At 41.3% G+C, this 17,643-nt stretch overlaps 1 protein-coding gene across 1 annotated transcript in view; it reads right to left on the bottom strand.

Moving 5' to 3' along the window:
* The window catches only part of MBOAT2 (membrane bound O-acyltransferase domain containing 2), a 120,285-nt gene that overhangs the window by 73,936 nt on the left and 28,706 nt on the right, over positions 1-17,643 (bottom strand). The window lies entirely within an intron of this gene.

The following is a 17,643-nucleotide window of genomic DNA, read 5'->3' as shown; positions in this document are numbered from 1 at the left end:
ACTATTGTGGAAAACACTGTGGCCATTCCTCAAGGATCTAGAACTAGAAATACCATTTGACCCAGCCATCCCATTACTGGGTATATACCAAAAGGATTATAAATCATGCTGCTATAAAGACACATACACACGTATGTTTATTGCGGCACTATTCACAATGGCAAAGACTTGGAACCAACCCAAATGTCCATCAATGACAGACTGGATTAAGAAAATGTGGCACATACACACCATGGAATACTATGTAGCCATAAAAAAAGATGAGTTCGTGTACTTTGTAGGACATCATTCTCAGCAAACTATCGCAAGAACAGAAAACCAAACACCGCATTTTCTCACTCATAGGCAGGAATTGAACAATGAGAACACTTGGACACAGGAAGGGGAACATCACGCACCGGGGCCTGTTGTGGGGTTGGGAGAGTGGGGAGGATAGCATTAGGAGATATACCTAATGTAAACGACGAGTTAATGGGTGCAGCACACCAACATGGCACATGGATACATATGTAACAAACCTGCACATTGTGCACATGTACCCTAGAACTTTAAGTATAATAATAATAATAATAATAATAATAAAAAGAATAACAGCCATGGGTAATTTACATGTGAAGGGAGACAGAGTTTGGGAAAAAATATTAAAATTAGAGATTATCCAAATAATTATGCAACATTCTGCATTGTATAATTAAAATGTTGTCTGCAGGGATGGGAGGAGTCATTAAGCATTGCATTAACTATTATTAAATAAAAAACTAGCTTCCTATAAGTAATAACCTTCTTTGATTAAAAAAGTCTAAAGCCTAATGCTTTTTGAATACAAATAAAATCACATTCTTTTGTTAAAAAAAAAAAAAGTTGAAACCATATTTGTAAAGACTAACAAAAGGTCACAAGGTTAGAATTATGGTAGGGACTACATCTTTGCTAAAGAATAGGCACACCTGACCATGACCTGCCATTGCTTAGCTTGCTTTTCTCTAAATTGCTTACTGTTTCAGAGTCATGTAACCAGGGGTTGCAAGATTTATAGCTTCCTCAACTACTCCTACAGAAAACATCACTATTGTCAAACCTAAAGAACTGGTCTTTGAGATATTTTTCAGAGTAGCACTTTGGCAGATCAGGAGACACCACCTGAGACCTCCTCCCAGGAACTAACTCAGCTATGCAAAAACAGTTTTAGACACCCCTATGCTTTCATCCCCAGTCAATCATTACAGTTCTCCAGGCCCCTGCCAACCAAAGCACCCTTAATTTGAATTCTCAGAGAGGCAGATTTGTGAAATACCTCCTCTGTCCCTCTGCTTGGCTGACCCTGCAATTATTAAACTCTTTCTTTGCTGCAATACCTGCTGTTCTCAGTGCATTGGTTTTTCTGGGCAGTAGTCAAGAAGAACCCATCGGGCTGATACCCTGGTAGCATTACTTTGCCAAGGAATGGGAAACAGGCTAATTGCAAGCAAGAATACCATCACTTCCCAATGTTTTTATCTAAAAGTCAGCAGTTTTTCATGAATTAGTGCTTCTCAAATTGTTGCTTACTTTTGGTCAATTTCCAGAGCCCAAAAGTGTTTCTGAAAAGTTCATCTAGTTTTACAGCCATTTCAGGGGGAAGAACATTCATTGACCCCTTCACTATTCAATAGCTGGCAGGTGCATCTATTAAAAAATAGAAGACTTTTTTAAGCCACCTGCTTTATCAGCACAAGATAGGCATGCCATCTTCACACAAGATTCAGAGGTCCCTCCTTTTCTTCCCACTCACTTTAGAACACTTGGGGTCCTCTGTAGGGGAAATTCACCATTCCTCTAGAATCCCATTTCACTGATTAATAGCCTCACTAGGCTTTTCCTTGAATACAGACACACCAGATTCTGGTGTCTGGTGACCAGAACACCCACTTCCTTCCTTCCTAGAGACCTGCACATAATCTTATGATCCTCAATAAAAACTCTGCTGTACTACGAAGTGTGGGCTTGCTTGGTGATCTGTCCCGTCTCTCCTGGCCAGGTGTTCTCTTAGTTAGAACAAAGGGATCTTAATGAGTTACAGATGTAATAAAAGTCATGAGAGATTTTATTTGTTCCTTTACAAAGCCCTATTCATAACAAAGAGGAAAGGACCTTCGATGTATTCACTATGCCAGACACAAATAGTGACAATGAACATGAAGTCACTCGATTCTTTCCTGTTCTCACTTTGTTTACGGATGACAAAAATGAACCAACCCCCCTGCCCAGCTATTGTTCAGGTGCTTTTTTTTTTAAACAAAATCTAACTTTTGTTCCCACACCTGGTTCAGTAAGATAATAAGTCACTTAATTGTTCTTCACTAAGAAAATTTCAAAGCTAGCTAAAATATACAAATAAATTGGTCTTTGGCTGTTGGTATTAAGCAAGATTATTTTATCTTTCAAAATACAAGGAATAATATTATAGTTTACATGAAGATTTAAGACCTTCAACAAATCACCTGATTAACAGTCCCCAATTCAAGCTCTCCTAGTATCTCAATAAGTACACATAAAAAAAAATGAAGCTTTTTAATAACATCAAAAACTACCAATGTAATGGCAGAATCATGGAGCAACTGAGAAAGACAATTATCCATGAAAACACATCCAGATTTCAGCCTATTCTAGTCACTAATAAAACCAGGACTTTGAAAAAAAATGTTTGGAAAAGACTTCATATCACCCCTCTCACACCCCAATGCCAAGATCTTGGTTTTTACATCAAGATTAGAACCTATCACTGACTGTTCCTCAGGGGCCACATTTTAATAAAGGGTGCTACTGTCCAGATCTCCCCACCTGCCCGCACACAAGATCACTCATCATTCTTCTATCGACTTCAGGAGAAAAAACCTTTAGGTGGAAAGTAGGAAAAGAAAAAAAAAGAAATTCAAATAATTCTGAAAACCACTTAAAAGCAAGGCAAACAAGACTATGCGGGTTACAGTTCTTTACATCCCATATTTTGGTTTATAACACAACTGAACCAGTAAGTGGGAACAGGATGAAGACACCACCATGGCTGAGCAACAGATGAGCTGCCATACCCTCTTAGAAATGAGGCCCTGAAGAAAAGGTACACTCTCCAGTCTGCTCTTTGATTGCAGATAGGAGAAAATGGTTAGCTGTGAGCAGAGTCTGTTATCAGTTCTGCTAGAATATACATGTTAATCATCTAAAATTGTCTGGCAGGATTCTGAGGACACAATATTGAATGAGACTCACAGTCCCCATCCTGAGTTTGAAGTCCAGTACAGGAGGCGAAGGCAAATGTGTGCTGGCTCACAAACACGTGGCCACTCCACTGAATATGACGCATGTGTGTCTTCACATTTTAACATCTCTGAAATCAAGAATCCTCTTCGTAATTGATGGCATGTAAACCTTTTTAGTGGTACATAAAATAACGGTACATCTTACTATCAACGGCATCTCACATTTAATGAAATGCAGCATTTCATTTAATCTTCACTACAATCTTATGAAGTAGGTATTATTGCTCCAATTTACAAATGAGGAAACTGAGCATGGAGAGGGTAAGTAACCTGGATAATGTGACAAAGATACTGAGCAGGAGAGCAAGGATGAGAAGCAGTGTGGCTCTGAAGTCTGGATCTTAGCAGCAGATTTGTTTTGTTTTTTGTTTGTTTGTTTGTTTTGTCTGATTTGAGACAGGGTCTCAGTCTGTCGCCCAGGCTGGAGTACAGTGGTGTGATCATGGCTCACTGAAGCCTTGACCTCCTGGGCTCAAGCGATTCCCCTAACTTAGCCTGCTGCATAGCTGGGACTACAGGCACACAGCACCACACACTGACCACTTGCAGTGTTAAATCACCTGAACACAAGTATGAGTAATACAGTGCAATATGTGAAGTATACAAGAAGTACAAGGTAAAGTACAACTCTAGGTAGAAAACTCAAGACAGAGTACAAGGCTGACTTATTTTATTAAGAGGGAAAAGGCCTCACCACAGAGGTCACAGGTCAACAGGGCTCTGAAAAACCAGCCAGAACTCAGTTGGGGGCAGGAGGCTCCCTGCAAATACAAAGGAACCAAGTGTCAAACAGTAGAGCATGTGTGCACTACTACAAATGGTTCATTATGGCTGGGCCCGGCTCAGTCAAGGAGCGAGTGCTGTGAACTGAGAGTGGAAAGGAAGGCAGGGGCAGTCACAATGGGCGCTGCGAAGCTGCCAAGCTAACGGAGTCTGAAGCAGAAAAGAGGCATGGTCAGACAGATACTGTAAAAATCATCTGGGCAGCAAAGCACAGCACAGACCAGAGGCCAGAGGGACTAGCTGGCAGAGTAATGTGAGATGCAGGTACCAGATGGTAAACAGCAGAAATGGGTAGAGCTGAAGACCAACAGTGGATCTGACATGGGTCGGGGGGTAACAAGAGCTAAGGGTCACCACCACCCACTTAGTGCTTACTACATGCCCTGGGCTGCTTTAAACGCTTTACAAATGTCAAGTCCTCAAAACAACTCAATAGGAAACCAAAGCACAGATAGTTCTTAGTGATGGCTAGATACGGAGGTGAGAAGAAAGGATGATTTAGTCCAGTTACCTGGGCACCTCAGAAAGAGAACGATGCCACAGAAAGCATAAGCGAGGAAGAGATCTGAGGCCAAGATGAGTGTGGCGTTAGGTATGCTGGGGTGGACGCAGAAATGAGCAGGGCGAGACTGCAGCAGGAACATTTTCTGCCCAGGTACACCTGCGGACCATCAACCCCCAACTCCTTCTTCCAATGGCCATTTCTCTGCCTTCATTTTCTTCCTTTCTGTTACTTCTTAAACATGTTACCCTGTATCTTTAAGGATTATCTCCCAAGAATTATCTTCATTTTAAAACTTTTCATTATAAATTCATATTGTCTGCTAAGTGTGGGGACAGAGATAAAGTGAATGGATTTAATAAGGCAACTAAGATTTAGATTAACCTTTGAAAAGAATGGAATGGAAACTGAAACCCATCGATTAAAACAATTTTCAAGAGAACTGAAGACTTAAGTGAGGTAAGAAATCATAACTGCAGTAGCTCCGTCAAGTTGCGTTTCTCTCAAACAACAGGCAGCCCAAGTACAATAGACAGCTGTGTCCAACCGAGGCTGGGAAAGCAGCCGGTGGTGCATGGAGTGCCAGTGAGGCAAGGGAGACGAGGGCGCAGGCAGGAGAGGTACAGCTGGTGTTCAAGGAAGGGCAGGGCAGGAAGGCACAGCCAGGAGAACTGGGGAAGGGGAAAGAGGAGGAGCATCACCTCTAGCACACTTCCTAGGCCCTCAACTCTTGAGTCCCTCCGTCACCCACCACAGTCAGGCAGACATCCAAATGTGGGTGGTCCTGTGGGAGTAAGACTGTGTGATCAGGCTGTTCTCATGCTGCTACAAAGAAATATCTCCAAGTAATTTGCAAAGAAAATAGGGTTAATTGGCTCACAGTTCCGCAGACTGTACAGGAAGCATGGTACTGACATCTGGGGAGGTCTCAGGAAGCTTATAATCATGGCAGAAGGCGAAGGGGGAGCAGGCACATCACATGGCCAGAGCAGGAGTAAGAAAGCAGGGGGAGATGTCAAACACCTTTAATGACCAGATCTCACAAGAACTCATTCACTACTGTGAGAACAGTACCAAACGGATGGTGCTAAACCATTCATGAGAACCTGCCCCCTGATCCAAACACCTCCCACCAGGCCCCATTTCCAACACTGGGGATTACATTTCAACATGAGATCTGGGAGGGGACACAGATCCAAACCGTATCAGTAAGCAAGCCTGACTCCAGAAGAGCGGTCTCAGCCAGTTCCAGAAGTTACAGATTTCAGATAGAGCAGCACTAGACAAGAGAGTGAATAGTGAGGGTGCAGAAACATGACGGATGCTAACGAGGGGCTAAGGTGACCCCGGCACAGAGGCTGGTAGGACGTCTGCCATCCAGATGACTGGGGAAGACTACAGAGCCAGCTATCCAAGAGGCATGAATTAGTTCTAGAGCAGCTGTTCTTAAATTTCTTGGTCTCAGGACCTTTTTCACCCTTAAAAATTATTGAGGAAACCAAAGAAACATAACCTACATAAATAATAGCCATTGATATACACCATATTAGGAATTAAAACTGAGCATTTAAAAAAATCTATTAATTCAAGAATAATTATAATAAAGTTTTTATGAAAAATATATTTCCAAAACAAAAAAATTAGTCAGAAGAGTGGTACTGTCCTATATTTTTACAACTCTACTGAATGTCTGACTTAACAGTAGACCAACAGATCCTCAAATGTTTCTACTACAATATCACACATCATACAGACTCTGGAAAGCCCCCATATGCTCTTGAGAGAATGAAAGTGAAAAAGGCAAATAATGTCTAAGTGTTATTATTATGAAAAGTTTTGACTTTACCACCTCCCTCCTAAAAAGATCTCAGGGACCTTCAGAGATCTCCAGATCAGACTTTGCAAATGACTGATCCAGAGGATGGTAAATGACAGCTATTTAGAGAGACACAAAGAACAGAACAGCCAGATAAGCCCCCAAACTGAAACAGTGGTAAATGGAAAAGGTAAGTGGGGAGGTGGGGAATTTTCTACTTGATATGTCAGCAGACACAAATAGATCTCAAAATTGGCTGGCACCTTTTTTGTAAGCCAGGTGGGGATAAAAGAGTATAATAACATATCAGAATCACTGTCCTAGTCCCACAAAATCTGGTATAACCCTTTACTTCAAAGAGGTAAAAATTACTGCTATAGAAAGTACTATTACTAATTAAACTATGTTCTGTTAGATACATTGGGGGTAAGAAAACCACTGATTTACCCATGGCTCTAACATTTTATTTATTTGTTCATTCATTCAAGAAAGGGTCTCATTTGTCATCCAGGCTGAAGTGCAGTGGCACGATCTCAGCTCACTGCAGCTTCGACTTCCTAGGCTCAAGCAATTCTCCCGCCTCAGCCCCCCAAGTAGCTGGGACTGCCGGCCTACGCCACTATGCCCAGCTAATCTTTTGTATTTTTTTGTAAAGGCTGGGTTTTGCCACGTGGCCCAGGCTAGTCTTGAACTCTTGAGCTCAAGCGATCTGCCTGCGTCGGCCTCTCAAAGTGTTAGGATTACAGGCGTGAGCCACCACACCTGGCTAGCTCTAACATTTTATAGGAGGCATCAAACATACGCATGCATGTATCTTTATAACAGAATGATTTATATTTTTATATTCCTTTGAGTATATACCCAGTAATGGGATTGCTGGGTCAAATGGTATTTGAGATGGGGTTCCAACTGGGCTTCCTGGGTCAAGTAGGGGCTCAGAAAGCTGTGAAACTCACTCATTTCCTGCATCAGGACTTGGTCCTGGAAGAATAATATTGAAGATATATGCTTAAAAGATTCCTAACGTCAGAATTTGTGCACGTGTTTTCTTCCCCAAAAAAGCTATAAACAGCGAAAATTTTGCTGTAAGCTTCCCTGTGTCCTCTCTCCCTCTCTCCCTTCCCCTCCCCTGAAACTAAAAGGAATGTTAAAAGTTCATTTTTCTGTGACCAACAGACCTTATCTATGTCCCAATTCCAATTCCTTGTAAACACAATTTGTAAAATCCTGTGAGATCCTGTCTCCTTTGCCATGTCGCTGCAAGGTTATAAAGTAGATAAAACTTAAGTTACAATTTCAGTTTTCCTCAAGATCTGAGACATGTTAATTGTCTTTGTTTCTCGCTCTGGTAACATCTTCCCGCTGCACGTATTTCCCGCCTTAAAGAGTTTAAAAGGTGATCAAAAAATCTAACACTGGCTACCCGCTCGGGACCCCTTCCATGCTGTGGAAGCTTTGTACTTTGTACTGTCACTCTGCTCAACAAAGCCTACAGTTTTTTTTTCTCTCTCGGTCCGATCTGTGTCTCTCTCTCACCACGGGCTGCCGCCACACCAAATCTTTGGTGTGGCTAAGGCAACAACCTTTGGCATTACAGGAATGCTGGGTCAGACAGTATTTCTGGTTCTAGATCTTTGAGGAATCGCCACACTGTCTTCCACAATGGTTGACTAATTTACGTTCCCACCAACAGTGTAAAAGCATTATTATTTCTCCACAGCCTCGCCAGCATGTCGTTTCCTGACTTTTTAATAATCGCCATTCTGACTGGTGTGAGATGATACCTCAAATTGGTTTTGATGTGCATTTCTCTAAACAGTGACGCTGAGCTTTTCTTCATATGTTTCTTGGCTGCATAAATGCCATCTTTTGAGAAGTGTCAGTACAGGAAGCACGATGCTGACATCTGCTTTGCTTCTGGGGAGGTCTCAAGAACCTCAGGAGGTTCCTGTCCTTTGGCCACTTTTTGATGGTTTTTTTTTTTTTTCTTATAAATTTGTTAAAGTTCCTTGTAGATTCCAGATATTACACCTTTGTCAGATGGTTAGACTGCAAAAATTTTCTCCCACTCTGTAGGTGGCCTGATCACTCTGATGATAGTTTCTTTTGCTGTGCAGAAGCTCTTTAGTTTAACTAGATCCCATTTGTCAATTTTTGCTTTTGCTGCAAATGCTTTTGATGTTTTTGTCATGAAATCTTTGATTGTGCCTATTTCCTGAATGGTATTGCCTAGATTTTCTTCTAGGTTTCCATCATTTTGGGTTTTATATTTAAGTCTTTAAATCCATCTTCAGTTAATTTTTGTATAAGGTGTAAGGAAGGGATCCAGTTTCAATTTTTTGCACATGGCTAGCCAGTTTTGCAAGCACCATTTACTAAATAGGGAATCCTTTCCCCATTGCTTGCTTTTGTCAGTCTGTTGAAGACCAGATGGTTGTAGATGTGTGGTATTATTTCTGAGATCTCTATTCTGTTCCATTGGTCTATGTGTCTGTTTCTGTACCTGTACCATAAATGTTCAATTTTCACCATGAGAAATAAATGCCAGGCTCAACTGTTCTAATATCCTTTCACCAAAATGCCTGGCAGTTTTTCAGGTTCTTAGCTCTTGCCTCTGTTACCTTTTATCTGTCTTTTCCATAACTACTCTAAATAAGGACTGTTTAATAAGCTAGCAACAAGTAGGAGGAAGTCATGTTTTCCCTACACAATTTATCTAAAAGATTCTAAAATTATATTTTTAGTCAGCTGACATTAAAATACTATTTTGAAGTCTATATTTATTAGTATTTTAATAAATACCAACTGCAAGCACTTACAGAAGGCTGAACAATTTTAAATAGAGAGATTCTAGAGAATAAAATCACTATTATGCTCAGATATTTATTTAAAGGTTAAAATTTTTTTTAAAGACTCCCAATACTACATCCTGATGAAGAAGACAGAGAACAAGCCAGTCACAATACAATATCTCAATAGTGCCTGCTATTCTTTCAAAAAGTAAACCAAGATTTTTACGCTAGAAGGTAAGCAAGTAAAAATATCTTTGTTTCTCCAACTTAAATAAAACATTCTTTACAAGAATCTCAGTCAATAAGCAATCTAACAACCCTCAAAAAGACTAATGAATTTTACAGACTTCTAGAGCCGCCAGTTACTGGTTTTGTGACCTTGTTGAAGTGATTTAATCTTCTGGAACTTCAGTGTCCCCATCTGTACAAGCAGACAGTAACACTTCCTATACAGGATTGTTTCAGCGGTCAAATGGGATACAGTATTTAGGAGGAAAAAAAAAAACCACACACTCAGCAAAGTAGCACATAGAAATCACTCCATCATTCAGATTCCAAAGCCAAAGGCCAAAAGCTCTTTTTTATTAAACCATACTCTTTCTAACACAGTGACTGCAGAACGTGCACAAGCCAAGTCTATATACTTATAACAACACACCACATCACAGGTAGAGTTCATCACTTAGCAAGTCTCAACTGTCTAAGACAATTTCCTCATTTACTAACCAAAAGTTGAAAAAATACCCCTTTCACTTATGCTTCTTTTCTCACAAAACTTCAACATGAACCACAATTTTTTATATAAATGGCATGGTATTATAACAACTGAATAATTTTGTTCATCATTCTAATGGATGGTTGCATGGGCTCTTAATTTTTCTTTCAGTGTTCTGGTAAGGATTAGGATCTTGGTATAAAAGTAAGATTAGTTTCTAGAAGTTCCCAAAGGCAAAAGATGCATCCTTGTACTTTATCACAAAGAGTAATGTTCTTATTTTAAGTTACTACAACTACCCAGTTATTTTTCAGTAATATATAATTATTTTCAAGATCAGATATATCATCAAATTGGATGATATCTTGAAAATGTTTTGGGTAGAAGAGAGGGAGGAAACAGGGTCTTGCGCTGTTCCCCAGGCTGGAGTGCAGTGGCACAATCACAGCTCACTGCTGGCTTGAACTCTTGGGTTCAGCAATCCTCCTGCCCTCCTCAAGTAGCTGGGACTACAGGTATATCACCAAATCTGGCTAAGTTATACAATTTGTGTAGAGGCAGGGTTTCACTATATTGCACAGGCTGGTTTTGAACTCCTGCCCTCAAGCAATCCTCCCACCTCAGTCTCCCAAAGCACTTGGGGTTACAGGCATGAGCCATCATGAATGACATCTTTTGATTTTTAATTGATTTATTTGGGGCATTAACTATCAAACTGACCTTTTAGACAGTCCTGACCTGGCACAGCCCCATTTTATGAGCAATCTATGTGAACTTCTTTTTACTCTAATAGGTTCAGAATGTCCAAAGTAATGCCTTTATTTACCAAACATGTGTGTTAGTCTTATCATCCCTCTAATTAACAGAATCCTCCTACTTCATATAAAAGCCCTCGATCCAAGAAAAAAAAGTGCTTCCCTTACTTGCTCAAGAATGACTGAAACCTCAACAGGGATTCAGTTTACAATTTGAAACAAAGTTAATTCAAACATAACACCTCCAAAAGAGACATGACATTGACTTACCAGTATACAAAGGAATCTCAATCACAGCCTTTCCTAAGTGTAGGATTTGATGGCATAATGCCATGTTCTGAAAATCTTTCAGAAATCCAACAGGACCTGGACATCCTATTACCTATTACCAAGTAACTCCCTACGGGAACTGAGAATATTTTTAAAACCTTACATCCTAAGCACAATATGCCAAAAGGCAACCACATTCTTTTGGATAGAGATATATGCATATTTGCTCTGATGAACAATCACGAACACCTACAACCCCCGCTTTTGTTCGGAGACCCTGTTGGCTCCACAAACTCTCCTCAATCTATTTAGAGTATTTCTTTTTAATGACACAATCTCATAATCATAATGGTTACTGCTTAGAAATAATAATAAAAAGCCCTGGGTGGAATGGGACACAACTAATTCAAATCCCAGATCACCATTTACTAACTTCTGTTTCTTGGTGAAAGAGGCATAACACACAAACCTGTAAGTGCTGTTGCTAGGATGCAATCGCATGTGCTTATCACAGTGACTGATACATGGTAATTACTGAAACATTAACTCTTAGGAGGATAAGATAATATCACAAAATCAATTTTAGAATTACTCATAGTTTCCCAAATGAAATTCAATTTTTATCTTGGGTTAGCACAGCAATACCAAGAGGGCCTGTACCTTTATTCCAAACCCCTGAAAGGCTGGTGAATATGGTCCACAGAGAACATACAAGAAAACAATCTAAAGTCCACTTTCCTTGCTGCCACATTTTATTCTCTCTTGTGGGATCATGGGATTGACCTCAGTGAAGTTAGTATTTTCCCCACAGAGTTCCTGCCAAGCCACTAACCACTGCTAATCAACTCCATGAGGACACATTTTCAAATGACTTGAGCCTTCTGCCTGCCGGATGGCACTTCCAAGATCATCATTCATTCCCAGTAGAGTTGAGGCAGTTCCTGATGACATTTCTATCTAGGAAGCCACTGTAGGAGTGCTGTGAGTACTGACAGATGACGGGTAACACGGACCCCAGGACAGTCTGCTCTTCAGGGTCATGGTGGATTGAGATAGAGACCACGGCAGCCCGAGCTGCCTCTTCCTGCCCCGACTCCACCCCACTTTGCCAGTTACCATGTCCGCTGACCCTGTGGAGAGCCTAAGAGGGAGAAAAGCAAGAGGGAAGAGAAGCAGAGAACACCAGGAGACTATGGCAAGTCAACCCATCAAGTGTGGCATTCAAGGCCAAGAGCATAGTGAAAAGAATTTGGAAATCTCTTACACCAGGAACCAATATCCAGCCAAAAAAATGTTAAAAAGAGTCAAAGGCAAGAACTTACAAATACTCATCTGATAGAACAGAATATAACAGGTAACTTCACTTACTGAGTTATCATCTGTATGCTCAACAGTGGGATTTTAAAAAGAGTAAAATATCCCTGCCAAGGAGTTCACACTCTGGGGAGAAGAAAATGAACTGCAGTACACGGTAGTAAATATGACAAGTATGAATGCTTTAAAATAAGCTTTAATATCACATAATCAGGAGAGAGAAAAAAAAACCAGCAAAATACTTCAGAACTAAAAATGACCTCTGAAAGGATTTGATCTAGGAGTCTGAACACCTCTTCTTGGTAGCTGAACCCATTATTCCAAGAAAAGGTTACCTACATGCCCACAATACGAAGCACGTAGGTACCCTGCTCCTCATCAAAGTTACTGATTTAACCCAATTTAAGCCTAGAAAGGCAAAGTGACTTAGCCAAGGTTCTGAAGGTAATGGAAACTTAGCAGAGCTTGAATTCAAACCCACATATATCTGATTCCAACCAGTGCTCATAAAAATCAATCACTAAGGCCACCCAGTGGGAAGCAGAGTTTAAATTCAACCTTTTTTCATGTCCTTGTCTGCTGTTCAATTTTATCATCAATAAAGTAGACTTCTGAAGAAAATATATTTCCCAATATTTTAAAATAAGTATATGTTGGCATCATTCTACTTAACACCAAGTATCTGTAAATCGTTTGTAACTTTTTTATTCTACTGAATACAGTCAGTGTCTAACACATAGTTTTACTACTTTCCACCACAGCTGTTCCCTCCAGGATACCCCCCTGCTTTGGTACACCCTTCTTTTGTAACAGTAATTGCCTGTGGTGGGTAGTTAGACTGTAAGCTTCATGAGGGGACAGAGTCTGTCTTTTTATTCATCACTAGATCCCAGCATCAGCATAATAAACATTTGTTGCAGGAATGACGTTGTAATATTCCCAACTTAACTGTTCATTTCAGAGGGTAAGGAGCCCATCTCCTTTATCTTTGAGTTCCTGGAAATACTGTGGCCGACAGTGTTTGTTCAAATCGGTGGGCAGCTGAACCATATGATGGGAGCTTTAAAATCACTTTCCTACAGCTTTTACAATATAATTCCACACACAGCAAAGCAACCCATTAGATCTATGCAATAATTTATTGCATATACTTACATCTTTTACATTTTTCTTCAGGTCATGTATCTTGTTGAAAATTACTTGCCTGTAATCCCAGCACTTTGGGAGGCCAAGGCAGGCAGATCACAAGGTCAGAAGTTCAAGATCAGCCTGGACAATATGGTGAAATCCCGTCTCTATTAAAAATACAAAAATTAGCTGGGCGTAGAGGCACATGCCTATAATCCCAGCTACTCGGGCAGCTGAGGCAGGAGAACTGCTTGAACCAGGACCCAGGAGACACAGGTTGCATTGAGCCAAGATTGCCCCACTGCACTCAGCCTGAGCTAGAGAAGGAGACTCCGTCAGGAAGGAAGGAAGGAAGGAAGGAAGGAAGGAAGGAAGGGAGGGAGGGAGGGAGGGAGGGAGGAAATTACTTGCCAAGTTATAAAGAAAATTTTCAGCTTAACTTCTCAAGGTTAATAGGTTTCCACTCTTGAATATCACAGAACACGGCCACATTGTGCTGCCTTCGCCAGGGAAAGTATCTTTCTAATTCCAATTAGGTATGCCTGAAACACATTTCTCTTCCCCTTCTTCCATAGCCTAAGTGGAGAGGCTCCCTATGTTTGGCCCTTCCCTCATTTCCACCCCTCTGCTTCTTCCCTGGGAACAGAGAGAGTACAGTCTGGCAAGAGCTGCTGCAGGTACAAGAATCAGGGATGAGACTTGCTCTAGGGGCACAGAGAAGGAGACAGGGAGTCTACAGTGGCTTTAATGAGACCCCCATGGGGCAGGCCCTGAGGAGGATCCCAGTGTTCCAAATGAGGCAGGGCTATGGCTGGGAAGCAGGAGCTTGAGGGGGCTCCTTGGACAAGGTGTGCTGTGATGCGGAAGTCATGTCATCATTCATCTATTCACCAGTGAACACTCACTGAGAGCATACAATCTCTTAGGTACTGACTATATTCAGAAAACAAAACAGGCACAGCACAATGGCCATCACAGAATTTGCAGTCAATGAGGGCAAAACACATTCCTCACAGTAACTCTCTCAAACATTTATCATCAAGAACTGAGATAGATTCTCTGAAGGAAAGGAACATAACTCCACGAGAGGGTGTGTAACGAATCATTTGTCCTAGACTGAGACACCTCAGCAAGACTTGCTAGGGATGTAACATGCTAGGATGAGGAACTCGCTAGGATGAAGAACACTACAAACAGAAGGAACACAGGGAACCATACCTGCTAGAAAAGAGACATTTCCCAGGAAGGAAGGAAGCACAGTCATAGAGAACAAGGCAAAGGAGTCGGTAGAGGGTGGATAAAACCAGGCTGTACCCTAAACTCACCCTTTTAGTAAGTATTGACTGAGACCATACCATGTGCCAGGCACTCTGCGAGGCCCTGGGGATGAAGCGGTGTGTGAGACAGGCAGGATGTGCTCCTGCCCCTCCGTCACTCACACTCGCCAGGGAGAGACAGATCAGGATATAAACAAGCAAGATCACGTCAAACAGTGCTATGTGCATGTGACTGCCACCATGGTGCTGAATTTCTATGAGAGGGAAGTCCAAGTACACAGATTGTACCTACCCCAGGGCCTGGTTTAAATGGTGCTGGTTGTGGCACACATCAAGACGCATATAGGGATTATTTTCATAGCCAGATCATACAGTTTTTTATAGGCAAGGCACACGTGTGTCTATTTTTAAATTGTATATACTAAATAAATGCTAGATAAAAGAGAAATTTAGCCCTCTCTGTATCTCTGTTCCCTTAGTAGATGAAACACATTTGATGCATTTGTTTCTCATTTGAGAGGACAAGGGGACTATTACACAAACCATATACTTTGGCCAAAGGGAAATGGCTGGGAAAGCATGCCTTGAGATGTAACGGTGTCACCCCACCCCCACCAAGCTCATATGCTTGGGCATACGCTCTGACTCTCTACCATACACACACACACACACACACACACACACACACTCACACCTCACCACCCCCTATAGTCAGGTTACTTATTAAGCCGCCAGTGCTTCCATGCTGTTTTATGCCACCGTGTTTCATGCCTCCACATTTCATGCTGCCATGTTTCATGCCATCATGTTTCATGCTGCCATGTTTAATGCCACCACGTTTCATGCTGCCGTGTTTTATGCCATGTTTCATGCCACCATGTTTCATGCTGCCACATTTCATGCCTCCACGCCTCTGCCTGTGCTGTCCACCCTGCAGTAAAGTCTGCCCTTGCTACCTCTTCAGCTACTTAAGAGTCCTCATATCTAATTCACATACCATTCCCCCCAGGAAGCTCTGCCCTGAGTTGCTTGCTCCTAGCTAGGTTAGCTATTTTTGTAAACTCTCTCCCACCAGAGCTCTTAGCACACAATATTAAAATGTGCTCACATGCCTCCTGCCATACTGAACTCCTCAGAGGAGACGCGGAGGACAGTCCTCTCCTAGGACACAGGAGAGGGGTGTGAAGTTAGTCTTATACATAAGACAAACGAATGAATGAACCAATAAAACAGCCTGATTTCATGATTCATCACCCTTACTGGAATTTTGTCTACCACAAAACAGTGAAGGAATCTTTCTACTAAATGGAGACTGGTATTCATATCTCAGGAATTTAATCTCAATTCTGTCCCTTTGCACTCTGGCAGAGTCACTTGTCCCCCATATCCATGTCCTGTGCCTGGGGAACACACTCCACAGCTGAACTCAATGGAGGCCCAAAGCCCCGACAAGGTGGCACTCGAGTAAATTCTGCTGCTCACTCCTCCTGGCCTAGAATCAGAGGACCTGGGACCACTGGGGCCAAAGAAAACGGCAGGACAGAGTCCGATGGCATCAACTGCAGCAGGAGCATGGGGGAAAGATGTCTTGTGACAGGGATGAAGGGAGGTTCTAGGACAAGGAGATCAGGGTTGGGGCACAGCTTCCCGACTTATGCTGAAGCAAGCAAGCTTATGCTAGGCTGCAGGGTCAGAGACACAGTCAGGCCAAAGATGCTCTGAGACCCTCCACATCACACAGGTCCTAGGAAACAGGCTTCCGCGGCTGCTTTCCAGAGCACACAATCCCTGGGGAGCAGGGAGGTCATCTGAGGCCAGGAAAGACATTCGGCCAATCCTTTCCCTGGAGCAATCTTCAAACACATACACACACAGAATAAACTTTGGAAATGGTTCTAAAACATCACATGATGTCAAAATTACTAGAAAGAAACTCACTTGAACTTTCTCATCCCATATCTCAAGAAAGATTCTCCTCTGTCTGCTGATATCTGTAATTCCTTTAACAGCAATAGTTTTTCGTTTCATAAAAAGAGATAAAGGGCAAATTACCTGTGACAGATCGTGCAAATAAATTTCGGTCAAATGAAATTAGATTATTTAAAACAGCATACTCAAAACAGAACAGATACCAGTTCATACCCACTGTTTTCCAGCCACACGTCCTCAGTTACCCAATAACTCAGTCTCTGCTTGCTTACCTATACAATGAGGTGCCACCACCTCTCAAGCAGTAAAACTGCCAATGGGGCACACAATCAGCCCCCTCTTCCCTTCTATGTCTTAATGGGGGATAGAAAACAAGGTACTGGGAATATAAAGAGAAGGAACGGATGTACTAAGGCATAAAAGGCAGAGAACAGGGAGAAAGTCAATGCTGCAATGATAGAACTTTTCCGTTTTCTTCTTTTTTTTTTTCATGCTAAAACGAATTAATTTTATAATTGTCATAAGACCTAAATTTACATAGAGCAAATTCAACAGCATTTATCAGAACAGCTTTGCCATTACACAGTTCCTGTGTTCAAATTTTTACCAAATATCAAAGAGCTTGTATAGGAATATCATTTCCTTGCCTAGAATTTCTGAATATATAGGCATACTTGTATATATAGCCTTAAATATTAATAAGGGCTTTTAATAACTTGATTCGTTACCTTGATCCCATTAACTATTTTCCTTGATAGATCTTACGTTCCTCAAGTGAGAATTCTCTTGCCGCAGAATTTGGGGAGATAATATAGTTTATTTGAATAGTAAATTATGTTTAATCTCTTCTCCTTTATCCCTACAACTTAAAATTGGCATTGTATCTATTATTTTGACCAAATATATTTTAGTCTTCTTTTAGCACATGGATACTATCTTTCTTTTTTTATTATTATTATTATTATACTTTAAGTTCTAGGGTACATGTGCATAACGTGGTTTGTTACATATGTATACTTGTGCCATGTTGGTGTGTTGCACCCATCAACTCGTCAGCACCCATCAA

The sequence above is a fragment of the Colobus angolensis genome, unplaced genomic scaffold (assembly GCF_000951035.1).
Source record: "Colobus angolensis palliatus isolate OR3802 unplaced genomic scaffold, Cang.pa_1.0 Scaffold53, whole genome shotgun sequence".
NCBI lineage: Eukaryota > Metazoa > Chordata > Mammalia > Primates > Cercopithecidae > Colobus > Colobus angolensis.
This window is presented reverse-complemented; position numbering and strand designations above follow the sequence as displayed.